This window comes from Camelus dromedarius, chromosome X, assembly GCF_036321535.1.
Source record: "Camelus dromedarius isolate mCamDro1 chromosome X, mCamDro1.pat, whole genome shotgun sequence".
NCBI classification, from domain to species: domain Eukaryota; kingdom Metazoa; phylum Chordata; class Mammalia; order Artiodactyla; family Camelidae; genus Camelus; species Camelus dromedarius.
In genome coordinates, this window is record NC_087472.1 from 58,636,456 (window position 1) to 58,653,583 (window position 17,128).

Consider the following 17,128-nt stretch of genomic DNA (forward strand, 5'->3'; position numbering starts at 1 on the left):
AGGGGCATGGTATATGTGCAGGGATGCAGGTCAGCAGTTTTAGTTCATGAAAAACAAACATTATAATCTTAATTTATACTTAGGGAGAAGGCTACAATATTGATAGTACAAACGGTTATTTTAAGCCTCAAACAATCATGAGCAAGGTTACAGTGTTCCAAATAACTGATAATGAAAACCCAGACCACCACAGAGTTTCTATACAATGATCAGAAATCATCCAAGCATACAAAGCAGCCCAGCTGTTCCCAGCTAAGGGCTAAGTCATAGTCTTCTGTGAGCAAGAGCAGCCTACACTATACACCTACACCTGATAAGCGAAGCTTGTCCTGTGGTTAGGGCAAGGGACGAGTTATGGTTTTCCATAAGCACAAGCAGCCCTGAATCTGTGATGTTGAGCTAAGCAAAGTGAGCAAAGCATGTTTCTGCTTTTTACAGCAAGGAGATAATTTGTAGCAGATTCCTGCTAGCAAAGCAGCTTCAAGGCAACTAAGCTAAATTCCATAGATCAGGTGGTGACTTGTATTGAGAGTTTAGTCTTTTATGCTCTGAAAGCACTGATTTTGATTATACATTTCTTGTGTGTTTACATAAAGGTGAGAACACATAAAGGTGAGAATATGAATTGATAAAGCAATCATTACAATACCATAGTTTGTTAGCCCAAGTTTGTGCTCCCACAGTTACTAAGTTTTTTTCAGATTTTACTTTTGATTCTTACTTATAATTTCCATCTCTCTGCTTACATTATTCACTTGTTCTTGCATGATTTTCATTGTTTCCATCGGAACTCAGCCTATTAATCAGTTATTTAAAATTCCAAATTCAAAAATTTCAGAAACTACCACATCTGAGTCTGGTTCTGATGCTTGCTCTCTCTCTTCAGACCGTGTTTTCTTGCCTAGTAACATGCCTTGTAATTTTTTAAAGCTGGACATGACATATTGGATAAAAGAAACAAAAGTAAATATGCCTTTTCATTGAAATTTTATATTTATCTAGCTGGGAGTTAAGCTGGGTTTGCTGTTTGCTCTACATATGTGTTTCAGAGACTAAAATTTGATCTAATGTCTTTGTTTTTTCCTCTTGTTATCTTTTTTTTTCCTAGAAACCACTTTTTTTAAATTGAAGTATGGTCAGTTACAATGTGTCAATTTCTGGTGTATGGCACAATGTCCCAGTCATGTATATATATATACTCATTTTCATAGTCTTTTTCATTAAAAGTTATTACAAGATAGAATATAGTTCCTTGTGCTATTCAGAAGAAACTTGGGGGGGGGTGTTTATTTTTATATAGTGGCTAACATTTGCAAATCTCAAACTCCCAAATTTATCCCTTCCCACTCCCTTGCCCTTGGTAACCATAAGATTGTTTACTATGTCTGCAAGTCTGCTTCTGTTCTGTAGATGAGTTCAGTGTCCTATTTTTCTTTTTCTTTTAGATTCCACATATGAGTGATATCATATGGCATTTTTTTTCTCTTTCTGGCTTACTTCACTTAGAATTATGATCTCCTTGTCCATCCATGTTGCTGCAAATGGCATTATTTTATTCTTTTTTATAGCTGAAACTGATAAATGCTGGAGAGGGTGTGGAGGAAAGGGAACCCTCCTACACTGCTGGTGGGGATGTAGTTTCATGCAGCCATTGTGGAAAACAGTATGGGGATTCCTCAAAAGACTAAAAATAGACTTACCATATGATCCAGCAATCCCACTCCTGAGCATATATCTAGAGGGAACCCTACTTCAAAAAGACACCTGCACCCCAATGTTCATAGCAGCAATATTTACAATAACCAAGACAATGGAAACAACTTAAATGTCCATCAACAGATGACTGGATAAAGAAGCTGTGGTATATTTATACAATGGACTACTACTCAGCCATAAAAAGTAATAAAATAATGCCATTTGCAGCAACATGGGTGCACCCGGAGAATGTCATTCTAAGTGAAGTAATCTAGAAAGAGAAAGAAAAATATGAGATTGCTCATATGTGGAATCTGAAAAAAAAAAAGAACAAACAAAGCATACGTACTAAACAGAAATAGACTCATAGACATAGAATACAAACTTGTGGTTGCCAAGATATGGAAGCAACCTAAATGTCCATCAACAGATGACTGGATAAAGAAGTTGTGGTATATTTACACAATGTAATCTCTGTTATTATACAGAAGCCCTATTGATGCAATGGTAACATGTGAAGAGAGAATGTGTTTCATAAACTTTTGATTAGGTTTTGGTTTTTTAGTGAGACTGTCCCAGTCCTGTGACTTTTAAACATGCTTCTCAATTTTTATGCCCTTTAGGTAAGAAAGGAAGGCTATAGTGTGCTGGTGTGGATATTTCTATTCTTCCAGAATGGCTAGGTTCTGGTAAATAGTTTCTTTTGAGGTTAGGATTTTGTTAAGGAGGATAAAGCCCTCTGTTACTTTTTAAATTGTTACTTTCCACTTCACTACCAGAAGCACAAGGGGATTTTTCTCATCTTTGCCCTGAGAAATTGATACAGCTCTTGGAAGTGAAACTCACAAAATTGTGGGGCTGCATTTAAGGATGGGCTCCCATTATTTTTTATATCTCAAACTTGCCCACTCTCAGTGTCCAACAATCAGTCAATTGTTCTCTGAATGTTCCTATCAAGCTCAAGAAGCAGCTTCTCCTCCCGCTGTGATTATCTGTAATCACATGTCTCCAGTTTTAGTAGCACTTTGGCCTGTGACCTCAATTGTCTCATGGATTTCAGAAAAGTTTTTGATTTTCAGTTTGTTCAGCTTTTTCATATTGTAAAGATAGGAATGATGAATTCCAAGCTTTTTGTATGCTGGTCTGGAAACTAGTGGTTGATTTTCAATAGCATACTAGCCTTACATTCCTGGAATAAATACCACTTGGTATTTATTCTTTTTTTATAAATTTCTGGATTCAATTTGCTAGTTTTTAATTTAGAATTTTCACATATAATAAGTCTATGAGAAAGATTGGTCCTTAGTTTTTCTTTATTGTACTGTCTTTGTCTGCTTCAGGAATTAAAATAATATTGGCCTCATAAATGAGTTGGGATGTGGTTTCTCTTCTATTTTCTGAAATAAATTATGCATATTATGCATTAATTCTTATTTTAACAATTGGTAGAATTCCCCAATAAAACGATATGGGCCTGGAGATTTCCTTAGTGGAAGAGTTTGAAATATGGGTTTATTTATTTTGATAGTTATGAAATTAATTCCTACTGTTAAATTCTGTTAATTTATTGCTTTTGTGGAATTGGTTCATTTCATCTAAGTTGTTAAATGTTTATATATGTAAAATTTTTCAAAGTATTCCCTCATTATTCATTTAGTGGTTCCAAGATTTGGAGTGATACACCCTATTTTATTCTTGATATTAGTAATTTGTGTCTTTCCCTTAAGTTTGTCAGTTTTAATAGAAGTTTATCAATTTTAGTGATCTTTTGAAAGAACCAACTTTTTGTTTCATTGTTTTTATTTATTTTTTCTGTTGTATTCACTGACTTCTCTATTTTTTTCCTTACTTCTGGCTTGTTTTTCTCTTGTTTCTCTACATTCTGGAGGTGGAATCCTAGATTATGATTTTTGTTCTTTTGCTCTTTTCTAATATAAATATTTAATGTATACTCTTCCTTCTTAGGCATGCTTTATCTGAATCCCATAAGTTTTTATAGAATATATTTTCAGTTTCATTCATTTGTTAGTAATTTCTATTTCCTTCGGGACTTACTGTTTGAACCATGAATTATTTATGATTGTGTTGTTTAATTTCTAAGTGTTTGGGTTTGTTATTGTTATTTTTTCCATTTTTGATTTCTAGCTTGATTCCACTATGCTCAGAATAATATAATCTGTATGACTCTTCCTCTTATAATTTGATGAAGCTTGTTTAGTGACACAGGTTATAGTCTGTCCTGGTGACACAGGTTATAGTATATGAATGGGTTGGGTGTTCTTTCATCCAGCCATTTAATTGATACCATTCAGGTTTTTTTTTTTTTTTTGGATCCTTACTGATTTTCTGTATAGTAGATCTATCAATTAATGAGGTCAGAAAGGGACATTGACATCTTTGACTATAATCATGGATTTGTCTGTGTCTTCCTTCACTTCTATTATTTTTTGCTTGATATATTTGAATCTTTGTTGTTTGGTACATAAACACTTTGAACTGCTGTATCTTCTTGGTGGATTGACATTTTTTATATTATTTAATTTCCCCTATTTTACCTAGTTAATTTTTTCTTCTGGCATCCAATCTATTTTGACTTTTTAAATTTTTTTGTGTGTATGTATAATAGAATTTTCCATATTAGCCATTTTTAAGTTTACACTTCATTGGCATTGATTACATCAATTATTGTGCAACATCACCACTATATATTTCCAAATCTTTAATCACTCAAAATTTACTTCATTCTACAGAAATTCTGTAACAATTAAACAATAACTCCCCATCCCACCCTTCCCCCCAGCCCCTGGTAACCTCTAATCTACTTTCTATTTCTATGAATTTGCTTATTTTAGATATTTCATATAAGTACAATCATCAAATATTTACTCTTCTGTGTCTGGCATATTTCACTGAACATGATATTTTCATTGTTCATCTGTTGTAGCTTCTATCAGATCTTCCATTTTTATGACCAAATAATATTCTGTTTTATGGGTATGTCACATATTTTGACACATTGTCAGTTTATGAACATGTGGATTGTTTCTACTATTTGACTATTGTGAATAATGCTGAAATGAACACTGGCATACAAGTACTTTTTGACTCTCTATTTTTCTTTTTTCTCCAGTTTTATTGAGGTATAATTGAAAAATCAAAAATTTTGTGTATTTAGGGTATTAAGGTATGATGATTTCATATATGTATACATTGTGAAATGATTACATTCAAGCTAATTAACACATCTGTTAACTCACATAATTACATAGTTATTTTTTTTGTGATGAGAATACTTAAGATCTATTCTTTTAGCAAATTTCAAGTACACAATATAATTAACTATAGTCACCATGTTTTACATTAGATCCCCAAAACTTATTCACCCTATAACTGAGAGTTTGTATCCATTGACCAACATCTCTCAATCTTCTCCACCTCTCAGCCCCTGGCAGCCACGTCTCTGCTTTCTGCTTCTATAAGTTAGACCTTTTTAGATTCCTCATGTGAGATCATACAGTATTTGTGTTCCTGTGTTTGGCTTGTTTCACTTAGCACAGTGTCCTCTATGTTCACCCATGTTGTCATAAATGGCAGTATTTTCTTATTTTTATGGCTGAATTATATCTATATCTTTATCTCACATTTCTTTATTCTTTTGTTGATGGACATCTGGGTTGTTTCCATATCTTGGCTATTGTGAATGATGGTGCAATGAGCATGGAGTGCAGACATCTCTTTGAGATACAGATTTCATTTCCTCCTTTGGATATATACCCAGAAGTCAGACTGCTGTATCATATGATTGACTCTCTATTTTTGGCTATTTTGGGTATATATCTGGGAGTATAGTTGCTCAAGTTGTATTTCTATATGTAACTTATTGAGGAGCCACCAATCTGTTTTCTATTGTAACTGTACAATTTTATGTATCTGCTAGCAATGCAGAAGGATGCCAATTTCTCCAATCCTTGCCAACACTTGTTATTTTCCATTTTAAAAAAATGCCATCTCAATAGATATAAGTGGTATCTCATTGTGGCTTTGATTTGCATTTCCTTAATGATTAATGATTTGTTCTTCTCACATGTTTATTGGCCATTTGTATATCTTATTTAGAGAAATATTTATTCAAGTCTTTTGCCCAATTGTTAATTGTATTGCTTGTCTTTTTTGTTTTTGAGTTTAGGATTATTCAGATATTTTGGGTACTAAACCCTTATCAGATACATGATTTACAAATATTTTCTCTGAATCTGTATGTTGTCTTTTTACTTTCTTGATAATGTTCTGTGAGGCAAAGAAGTGTTTTATAAAATTGTTTTTATTTTGATTAATTTCAATTTATTTATTTATTTATTTATATTGCTTGTGTACTTGGTGTAACATCTTAAGGATGCATTGCCAAATCCAAATTATATTGATTCATTTTCTTATGGTGAACCACCCTGGTATTTCTGGATTAAATCCTACTTGTCATGGTGTATAAACTTTTTATATGCTGCTCAATTGGCTTGTTAGTATTTTGTTGAGAGATACTTGCCTCTAATATCTTCCTGTGATGTCTTTATTTGCCTTTGTTATCTGGGTAATGCTAGTCTCTTAGAATGAGTTAGGAAATGGTCTTTCCTCTTCTATTTATTTCTAATAGTTTTTGAAGAATTGGTTTTAGTTTTTCTTAAAATATTTGATAGATTTCACCAGTGAAGCCATCTTATCATGGACTTTTTTTTTGCTTGCAGAAGTATAATTACTGACTCAATCTCTTTGTGAGAGGTCTGTTGAGTTTTGTATTTCTTTTTGAGTCAAGTTAGGTGATTTGTTTGTTTCTAGGAATTTGTCCAATTCATTTAGTTTATTTAATTTGTTGACATATAATTATTCATCATGATTTCTTATAATCTTTATATTTCTGTATGTTCCATAGTAAAGTCCCCACTTCATTTCTCATTGAATTATTATTATTGTGCTTGGTCAGTCTAGCTAAAGTTTTATCTATTTTGTTAATCTTTTTCAAGAACCAAATGTTGGTCTTGTTTATTCTATTGTTTTTGTCTTTTGTAATCTATCTCTCCTCTAATCTGTATTATTTCTTCCTTCTGCTAGTTTTGGGTTTAGTTGTCTCTTCTTTTGATAGTTCCTCAAGTTGTAATTAGGGTACTCTTGTTGTTGTAACTTGAGATCTCTCTTCTTTCTAAATGTAGACATTTACTGCTATAAACTTCCTGCTGAGCACTGCCTTTGCTGCATCCCATAGGTTTGGTATACTGGGGTTTCATATTTATTCACCTATAAGTATTTTCTAGTTTCCCTTGTGATTTCTTCTTTGACCTATTGTTTAAGAATATGTTCTTTAATTTCCATATTTATGCGAATTTTCTAGTTTTCCTTCTGTTATTGTTTTTAAGTTTTATTCTGTTGTGATTGGAAGTGATATTTTGTATGATTAAAGACTTCATAAATTTATTGAGACTTGCTTTATAGCCTAACATATGGTTTCTTCTGAAGAATGTTCCATCTGCCCTTGAGAATTATTTATTTTCCGTTGTTGTTGAGTAGATTGTCCTGTATATATCTTTTAGGACCAATTGCTTTATTGTGTTGTTCAAGTACTCTATTTCCATACTGATCTTTTACTTGGGTGTTCCAGTCATAATTGGAAGTTGGGTATTGAACTCTCCAACTATTATTTAGAACTATTTTTCCCTTCAATTCTGTCAATGTCTGTTTCACATATTTTGGAAATCTGATATACGGTGCTTATATGCTTATAATCATTATATCTTCTTGGTATATTGACTTTTTATGAATATATAATGTCCTTCTATGTCTTTTGCAACAGTTTTTGAGTTAAACTCTACTTTGTCTGATATTAGTTTAACCACCCCAGATCTTTTCTGGTTACTATTTAAATATAGTACATTTTCCCATCCATTTCCTTTCAACTTATTTATATCTTTGGATCTAAAGAGCTTTTATACACAGCATGTAGTTAGATCATGTTATTTAACCATTTGGAAATTCCCTACTTTTGATTGGAGAGTTAAATCCATTTACATTTCCAGTAATTACAGTTTAAAAAGGACTTACTTCTGCATTTTGCTATTTCTCTTATATTGTACCTTATAGCTTTTACTCTATCATTTTCTTCACTTTTGCCTTATCTTGTGTTTGGTTAACTTTTTGTAGTAAACAATTTTATCTTCTCATTTATATTTATGTGGTATATTTTAGATATTTAATCTGTGGTTTCTATGATGATTACATATAATATCATAAATATGTTACAATCTAGTTCAAATGGATACATTTTTAACTTCAGTAGCATACAGAAGTTCTGTTCCTAGATAACTCTGCCCCCACTACCTTTATTTCGCAGTTGTCACAATTATATCCTTAAACATTTTGTGCCTAGTAATGTAAAATATTTTTACGCATTTTAAATTATGTAGGAAATAAGAGGTGGTTTCCAACCCCAAAATATAATAATATGGGCCTTTAAATAGGCCAGTGTATTTAGTTTTACCAGAAATCTTCATTTCTCCCTGTGGCTTTGAGATACACTCTAATGTCCTTTCATTTCCATCTGAAGGACTCACTTTAACAATTTTTGTAAAAAGGTCTAATGGTTATCAAACTCCCTTACTTATTACTTATCTGGGAATGTCTTAATATCTCCCTTATTTTTGAAGGACAGTTTTGCCGTATGTAGAATTCCTGGTTGACTTATTTTTTACTACTTTAAATATGCCATCCTACTGCCTTCTAATCTCCATGGTTTCTGATTAGAAATTGGCATTAAGCACACTGAGGATCTCTTGTACATGACAAGCTGTTTCTGTATTGCTGCTTTCACATTTCTCTCTTTGGCTTTGGCTTTTATAGTTGAATGATAATATGTCTTATTGTGGGTTACTTTAAGTTTACTCTATTTGGAGTTCATTGAATTTCTTGGATTTGAATCTACATATTTTTCACAAAATTTGGAGAGTTTCTGCCCTTTCTTCTTTAAATATTCTCAAATATTCTTTCTGCTCTTTTCTCTCTGTTCCCCTCTGAGACTCCCATAATGCATACTGTTGGTCTGCTCCAACCAAAAGACATAAACTGGCTGAATGGATACAAAAACAAGACCCATACATTTGCTGTCAATAAGAAACCCACTTCAGAGCTAGAGGCATATGCAGGCTGAAAGCAAGGGGATAGAAAAATATATTCCATGCAAACAGAAACCAAAAGAAAGCTGGAATAGCAATACTTATATCAGACAAAATAGATTTTAAATTAAAGACTGTTACAAGAGACAAAGAAAGACACTACACAATGCTTAAGGTATCAATCCAAGAAGAGGATATAACAGTTGTGAATATATATGCACCCAACATAAGAGCACCTCAATATATAAAGCAATTGTTAACAGACATAAAAGGAGAAATCAATACTAACACAATAACAGTGGGGAATTTTAGCACCCCATTTACATCAATGGACAGATTGTCCAGACAGAAAATCAATAAGGAAATACAGGCCCTAAATAACATATTAGAGCAGATGGACTTAATTGATATCTACAGAGCATTCCATCTGCAGAATGCGCATTCTTCTCAAGTGCACATGGAACATTCTCCAGAACTGACCACATGCTGGCCCACAAAGCTAGCCTCAGAAAATTTAAGAAAATCCAAATCATACCAAGGATCTTTTCCAATCACTATGCTATAAGGTTAGAAATCAACTACAAGAAAAAAAAAACTGCAAAACTGCAAACACATGGAGTCTAAACAATATGCTACTGAACAACCAATAGATCACTGAAGAAATCAAACAAATACTTTGAGACAAATGAAAATGAAAACACACAATCCAAAACCTCTGGGACGCAGCAAAAGCAGTTCTAATAGGGAAGTTTATAGCAATACAAGCCTACCTCAGGAAACAAACAAACAAAAAAACCTCAAGTAAACAACCTAACCTTACACATAAAGCAGCTGGAGAAAGAAGAACCAACAAATGCCAAAGTTAGAAGAAGAAAAATCATAAAGATTAGAGCAGAAATAAATGAAATAAATCAATGAAACTAAAATCTGGTTCACTGAAAAGATAAACAAAATTGATAAATCTTTAGTCAGACTCATCAAGAAAAAAAGGGAGAGGGCCCAAATTAATAAAATCAGAAATGAAAAAGAAGTTGCAATCAACACCACAGAAATACAAGGGATCATAAAAGGCTACTATGAACAACTATATATGAACAAAAAAGACAACCTAGAAGAAATGGACAATTTCTTAGAAAGGTACAATTTGCTAACACTAAACCAGGAAGAAACAGACAATATGAATAGACCAATTACCAGTACTGGAATTAAATCAGTAATTAAAAACCTCTCAACAAACAAAGGTCCAGGACTAGATGGTTTCACAGCTGAATTCTACCAAACATTTAGGAAAGAGTTAACACCTATCCTTCTGAAACTATTCCAAAAAATTGCAGAGGAAAGAACACTTCCAAACTCATTCTATGAGGCCATCATCACTCTGATACCAAAACCAGACAAAGATATCACAAAAAAACTACAGGCCATTTTATCACTTATGAATATAGATGCAAAAATCCTCAACAAAATACTAGCAAATTGACTCCAACAATGCATTAAAAGGATCATACACCATGATCAAGTGGGACTGATCCCAGGGATGCATGGATTTTTAAATCTCTGCAAATCAATCAATGTGATACATCATATTAACAAATTGAATAATAAAAACCATATGATCATCTCAACAGATGCGGAAGAAGCTTTCAATAAAATTCAACATCCATTTATGATAAAAACTCTCCAGAAAGTGGGCAGAGATGTAACATACCTCAACATAATGAAGGCCACATAAGAAAAACCCACAGCTAACATCATACTTAATGGGGAAAAGCTGAAATAATTTCCTCTAAGATCAGGAATAAGGCAAGGATGCCCACTCTTGCCACTTTTATTCAACATAGTTTTGGAAGTCCTAGCCATAGCAATCAGAAAAGAAAAAGAAATAAAAGGACTCCAAATTTGGAAATGAAGAAGTAAAACTTTCACTGTTTGCAGATGACATGATACTATACATAGAAAACCCTAAAGAAGTGACCAGAAAACTACTAGAACTCAATGAATTTGGTAAAGTTTCAGGATACAAAATTAATATACAGAAATCAGTTGCATTTCTATACACTAACAATAAAATAACAGAAAGGGAAATTAAGGAAAGATACCATTTACCATTGCACCATATATAATAAAATACCTAGCAATAAACCTACCCAAAGAGGCAAAAGATCTGTACTCTGAAAACTATCAGACACTAATGAAGGAAATTGAAGATGACATAAACAAATAGAAAGATATACCATGTTCTTGGATTGGAAGAATCAATATTGTTAAAATGGCCATACTGCCCAAGATGATATACAGATTCAATGCAGTCCATATCAAATTACCAATGAACAAAAAAATGTTAAAATTTGTATGAAAACACAAAAGACCTCAAATGGCCAAAACAATCTTGAAGAAGAAGAATGGAGCTGTGGGAATCATGCTCTCTGACTTCAGACTATACTACAAAGCTACAGTAATCAAAACAGTATGGTGCTGGCACAAAAACAGACACATAGATCAGTGGAACAGGATAGAAAGTCCAGAAATAAACCCATGCACATATGGTCAATTAGTCTATGACAAAGGAGGCAAGAATATACAATGGAGAAAAGACAGTCTCTTCAATAAGTGGTGCTGGGAAAACTGGACAGCTACCTGTAAAAGATTGAAATTAGAACATTCCCTAACACCATATACAAAAATAAACTCAATGGATTAAAGACCTAAATGTAAGACCAGATACTATAAAACTCCTGGAGGAAAACATAGGCAGAACACTTGCTGACATATATTACAGCAATATATTTTTTGAACCAGCTCCTGGAGTATTGGAATTAAAAGCAAAAATAAACAAATGGGATCTAGTTAAACTTAAAAGCTTTTGCACAGCTAAGGATACCATCAATAAAATGAAAAGACAACTTACAGAATGGGAGAAAATGTTTGCAAGTGATGAAACCAACAAAGGCTCGATCTCCAGAATATATAAGCAGTTCATAAGACATAATAAGAAGAAAACAAACAACCCAATCCAAAAATGGGCAGAAGACCTAAACAAGCAATTCTCCAAAGAAGACTTCTTATACAAATGACCAATAGGCACATGAAAAAATGCTCAATATCGCTAATTATCAGAGAAATGCAGATCAATACTGCAGTGAGATATCACTTCACACCAGCCAGAATGGCCATCATTCAAAAGTCCACAAATGATAGATGCTGGAGAGGGTGTGGAGAAAAGAGAACCCTCCTACATTGTTGGTGGGAATGTAGATTGGTGCAGCCACTATGGAGGACAGTATGGAGGTTTCTTAAAAAACTGAAAATAGACTTACCATGTGATCCAGCAATCCGACTCCTGGGCATATATCCAGAGAAAAATAAAATTCAAAAAGACACATACACCTGTATGTTCATAGCAGCACTACTTATGATAGCCGAGACATGGAAACAACCCCAATGTCCATCAACAGATGACTGGATAAAGAAGAGGTGGTGCGTATATACAACGGAACACTACTCAGCCATAAAAAAGAATAAAATAACACCATTTGCAGCAACACGGATGGGCCTGAAGACTGTCATTCAAAGTGAAGTGGGCCAGAAAGAGAAAGAAAAATGCCATATGACATCATTTACATATGAAGAATCTAAAAAATAATAAGATTAATAATGACACAAATGAACTAATTATTGTTTTGATTTCTTGATTATGTACAAGCACATTTGACTGTCCTTTATGATTGGATTACCACATTCTGTTGATCCATATTTTGTAGTTGGCTTTATTTCTTTGATAACTGTGTAAGTTTAAAAAGCTAAAGATCTAATCTGTTCTTTGAAACAATAATTAGTACATACATGAAAACTAAAAAAATAATAAAGCCATGAATTTTTGAAAGAAAATTAGCTTTTCCTTATTTGAAATGATTAGCTCAGGGTATAGATAGCATAAATAAAATATGAAAGTACATTAGCTCAAAAATGGGCATGTAAACAGCTTAAATTTATTAATGATGCACATGAGTAAATATTGCAATATGAAGAAACCCACTGTAATAATTTCCATTTTGCTCAATAGCAAACTCTTAATCTTTTTAGAACTCAAAAAAAAAAAAAGCCAAACAAACAAGATTGCCTGCAAGTACTCTGTGGAGAAATACTGTTTAAATAATCCACAAAAATAGTGCTTATAAAAAAAATAAAGCTAGGTCATTTATGTAAAACGTCATTGAAAGCGATCTGATGTGGACGAGTGGAGACCTGGATTCTGGTTTTATGTTTGCCACTTACTAGATTTGTGACTCTGGGAAATGTATTCCACCTTTCTGGGCTTCAGATGCCACATACCTTCAAGAATTAGACTCTAAAGGCTTTTCCAGATAAACTGTAGGAAGTGCTGCCAGTGCTCTGCCCACGTCCTCTGAGATTTCTTTATTACGTGTGCGCTCGCATGCACACTGCATGAGCTCCAGATGAATGCTTGCTCTCAGCAGCTTCAACTGTCTTTGTGAGCTGCCCTTAGGTTCAGACCTGCTTTACTTGCAGGGCAAACCTCCCGTAACCAATGACTGATCTATATCAACACCCCAGCTCCGTATCACTAACTCTTTTGCCCTTGGATGGGGACAGTATCTCGATGAGACTTCCCCTCTCTCCAGCGTTTTCTTCTGAGGTGGAGCCAAAGCCAACCTCTGAGAACTTGAAGCTATACTTTTGGATGTACTTCTTCCCTTCTTTTTCCAATTTCTTCCCTTTCCTATGTTTCCTGGGAGCACTGCCTAATAAATCAATTTCAGAGAAAAAAAAAAAGAGGTTGGTCTTATTTTTTTTTAATTTTCTGTAAGACAGATAAAGTATCTTTGTGTTCCATGGTTCCAAGTAAGAGTTCTTAATCCTGATCCAGGATATAAAACTGGTTACTCCTTTAACCGCACATTATAATGTGATTCATGGTATAAATACTCTGAATGTAGAATTTACACAGTTTATGTTCAAGAACTGCCCTATGTGTTTTAATTGACTGGTAAGTGGTTTTACATATAGACATGTATTCAATTCAGTGATATCAATTGTACAAAGATGTGTTTATATCTTTTAAAAGCTTTAAGTTTATACCAATATAATATAAATTGAATAAATTTAGAAAGTAAAGGAAAAGTTTTCATTTTCCTATTGCATTAAAGAGTGCCACTAGCATTCATTCTAATTCCTTGTCCATGTGCTCACAAGCTGGATTTGCTCTTAGGCCAGGGTACTTGTAGAGAACTTCATCCTTTATTAGAGAAGGCAAAATATAATTCTTTAAAGATTGTGAATGTCCCCCAGCCTAAGGCCACCAAAAAAAAGAGCTGTAGTTGAACTATTGGGTTTATTAATTGTTGTAGCAAGGGAGAATGCACACCAAGGGGTACCATAAGGCATCTCAGTAAGTGGGTATGTGGGAAAGTGTTATAACAGGTCTGAGAGTGCCTATCTTCAGAAAGACTGGTTCACAAGGTTGGATCTTGGTTGGCTTTTGGTAACTTGGCAGATGTACATTTTCCTGTAGTGACAGAAAAATTTCTCTAACTGATAAGTATGGTTCACTGTGTGTAGGCTGCTTGTACAAATAGTGTGGTATATGCTGAACATCTGATTTCCTTATGGGTGTATGGAATTTGATACATATTAGGCAGATGGTGCCTATGGGACCAGCATCCCTCACTCTCTCCTGCCCAAAAAAAAACAGCTTAGCATTCATCTCTAATGAGTTTGCCTGGCAGACAACACTTTTCAGGTTTTGTCACAACTCTTTTCTGGAGGAAATAAGTGCATCCAGTGCAACTCCACTGGGAGAGGACTCTTGGAAATTTGTCTCTGATTTCTTCCAGACCTTGCTCTTTGTGCCTTTTCCTTGCTGATTTGCTTTGTATCCTTTGACTGTAATAAATTTTAGCTGTGAATATAACTATATGCTCAGTCCTGTGAGTCATTCCAGTGAATCACTAATCCTGGCAGTGGTCTTGGGGACCCCTGACACAATTGGCTTCAGAAGTGAGTTTTTTTTTGTTTTTGTTTTTTATTTTTTATTATTATTTTTTTTTTTGGTGGGGAGAGGTAATTAGGTTTATTTATTTATTTATTCTTGGAGGAGGTACTGGGGATTGAGCCCAGGACCTCATGCATGCTAACCATCGCTCTACCACTTGAGCTATACCCTCCCACCAGAAGTGAGACTTGACAGAGCGCTTGGATTCATTGAAATATGGCAGAAGCATTTTTTTTTTTTGGAAAAGGAAGAAGAAACAGAGGATAATAACTTTTTTATAATTGTGGTTGATTTACAATGTTATGTTAGTTTCTGGTGTACAGCATAGTGATTCAGTTATACATACGTATTTGTGTGTATATATATATTTTCATTAAATCAACCTAAATGTCCATTGACAGATGATTCAATAAAGAACTTTTGATTCTTGTATGCCACAGAGTAATCCATGATATGAAATATCAGGTCAGCTGCTTTCTGCCATAAGAGTTACAAGTTACCTATAAAACTTTGGTGAAATATCCAATCACAGCAGAGTTGGTTCTCTGGACCACTGGCTACTTTGGCCTTGCAGGCTAAAGTGAGAAATTAAAAAGTGCAGCTTGAGTGACACCTTTGTTTTTGTTTTTGTTTTGTTCTCTCCTCTAAGAGGGAGGAGAAAGCACACAAACATTCCCAAAGGGGGGCTTTGGTTGGGACAACAATGTTTTAAGTATGTGCGCTGTTCTTTCCTCCAAATGCATGAGAAGAAAGTTACATCAGTTTCCAGGACTGCAGCAATGCTTTAGATAAACCATAAGAAAAAGACAAAGAAGAAAAAACAACCACCAATATAACATCTTTCAACCACTCTCCCCACCCAACGTGGAATTCCATTCAAGATCTCTCAAAAACTGTGTTATTTACCCTATAGAGTGGAATTCACTGATAAGGATTTGAATAAACTTTCAATGAGTAAAAAAAGGGAGGGAATTTCTACTTTGTGGCTATTGTATCTGATGTATAATAAAAATTAATGTAAATTTTAAATGCTTATAATTTCATAAATAAAAGGATTGTTCCCATCAGGTGCCAATTGTCTGTACCTGACTCTAGTATGAAATCTAATACTGTTTGCCCTGTGCTGATTTTGATTTGTATCCTTTCACTATAATAAATCTTGGCTGTCAGTATGACTATATGCTGAGTCCTGTGATCAGTAGTGAAACTGAATTTAGGAGTCGTCTTGGGCATCTCCATACAGTGGATGTTCAAAAGGATTTATTATAGGATTTGCATTTGTATTAGGTGATTAGGGTGAAGATTTAAGCAAACTAGGCTTTACTCTGTATTTGGTGGTGTCAGGAGATGGAGGCAATTCTATGACTTTATATCTTTTAAAATGTGTTATCAAGAAATAAGGATGATTAAAATGAGGTTAAAAGAGGGGAATGATATAGCTTAAGTGGTAGAGCACATGCTTAGCATATACAAGGTCCTGGGTTCAATCCCCAATACCTCCTCTAAAAATAAATAAGTGAACCTAATCACCTCCCCTGCCAAAAAAAAAAAAGTAATTGGTAAAGTAGCATCATTAAAGTAGCATCAGGATAGGGGCATGTTTGATAATTTCTGTGCTTTGAATGATGTCTATGTATTTTTCTGTATTCAGATACCCTTACTGTCAGAGTGGCCTTCTGTTATGTTAGTGTTGTAAGATTGCATACATTCAGTAGGAGAGCACCAAGAACTACCCTTGTGTCAGGCCAGTTCCTGATGTCAGTAGTTGCTTTTCTTTTTCTCAGGTTTATGATATGTAGCAATTTTTCCTGTTGTTGGAAGTATTTTGATAAATTTTCCTAGATGATTTTTATAAATTTAAATAGTCTAGATAGAATGTGGGAAGGGACTCAGGAGATCTGTCATTTCCAACATTACTACTGATTCACCATATGACCCAAGGCATCATTTTATAAGTGGAGAAGCTAGAGGGGAAAATATATTGTGGAGATTTTATAACAAAATTCTCAAGCTCCAAACAAAAAGTCATTTTTAAAACACACTTTTAAAAGGATTGGGGGTGCTTTGGGAAAATAAGTAATTTCTACCTCTAAGTTAAAAATAAAAGATCTTTTATTTTTTTAAGTTCATTTTGAATTTAAATGATAGTAAAGCCATAGACAGGCAAGTTATAACATGAAAAATTAGCTAAGTTTGTGGTTTTTGTCCTTTCTCTTGTTGATGTGATGTATTACATTGATTGACTTGTGTATGTTGAACAAGCCTT